Here is a 1,335-nt window from a genome sequence, read left to right as displayed (position 1 = left end):
TTCTGCCAGCTTAATCTAGCAATTACTGGCAAAGGAGTGTTGAAGTCTCCATCTATAATAGAGGAGCTATTTCTTCTTTCAGTTCTTTCCTGATGCATTTTAATGTTCTGTTGTGTGATACATTTATGTTTATAATTATGTCTTCTGGGAGAATTGGTGCATTTTACTAATGTCCCTCTTTATCACTTATCTTCTTGGTTCTGAAGTCTGCTTTGTATGAAGTTATTATAGCAGCTCTGGTCTTTTTTTCATTAGTGTTGGCATGTTATACCTTTCTCCATCCCTTCAATTATAGCTTGTCTGAGTCTTTATATTTAATGTGTGTTTTATTGGAGACAACATATAGTTGGGTGTTTTTAAAATCTCATCTGACAATACCTGTCATTTAAGGAATTTCTTAGTGCATACACTTTAAAGTGATTATTCATATACCATCATGTGCTGCATAATGACATTCTGGTCAACGATGAACCACATATATGAAAGTCGTCCTATAACATTATCACGGAGATGAAATATTCCTATTGCTTATTGATAATGTAATCATTGCAATGTCATAGCGCAATTAATTTTTTATTTTTTATGAATGTGGTGTAGCATAAGTGTACAGTGTTTATAAGTCTACAGCAGTGTGTAGCAATATCCTTGTTCTTCACATTCACTTACCACTCACTCACTGACTCACCCAGAGCAACTTCCAGTCCTGCAAGCACCATTCATAGTGAGTGCTCTGTAAAAGTGTACCCTTTTTTATCTTTTATACAATATATTCACTGTACCTTTTCTATGTTTAGGTGTACAAGTACTATTGTGTCACAATTGCCTACAGTATTTGGTACAGTGACATGATGTTCAGGTTTGTAACCTAGGAGCAACAGGCTATACGATATAGCCTAGGTGTGTAGTGGGCTATGCCATCTAGGTTTCTGTAAGTACACTCCATAATGTTCACACAGTGACAAAATCACCTCGTGATGCATTTCTCAGAACATATCCCCTGTCATTAAGCAATGCATAACTTGTAGTTGGATTAATATCTACTATGTTTTTAGCTGTTTTCTATTTATTCCATTTGTTCATATATTTTTATTCACTTCTTTTCTTGCCATCTCTGATTTTAATTGAGCATTTATATAATTCCATTTTATCTCCTCTTTGAGAATGTCTATTTTACTTCTAATTTTTTTAGTGTTTGCCTTAGAGTTTATGATATATATTTTTAACTAATCTAAATCAAACTTATGATGACACTGTATCTCATCATGTCATACAGTTACTTTGCAATGAGCATTCTCAAGTCCTCCTTCCTGCCCCTGTGACATTGCTGCCATTTAT

The sequence above is a fragment of the Galeopterus variegatus genome, unplaced genomic scaffold (genome assembly GCF_000696425.1).
Source record: "Galeopterus variegatus unplaced genomic scaffold, G_variegatus-3.0.2 Scaffold820, whole genome shotgun sequence".
Classification (NCBI taxonomy): Eukaryota; Metazoa; Chordata; class Mammalia; order Dermoptera; family Cynocephalidae; genus Galeopterus; species Galeopterus variegatus.
The sequence above is the reverse complement of the archived record's forward strand: the minus strand, read 5'-3'. Positions refer to the sequence as shown.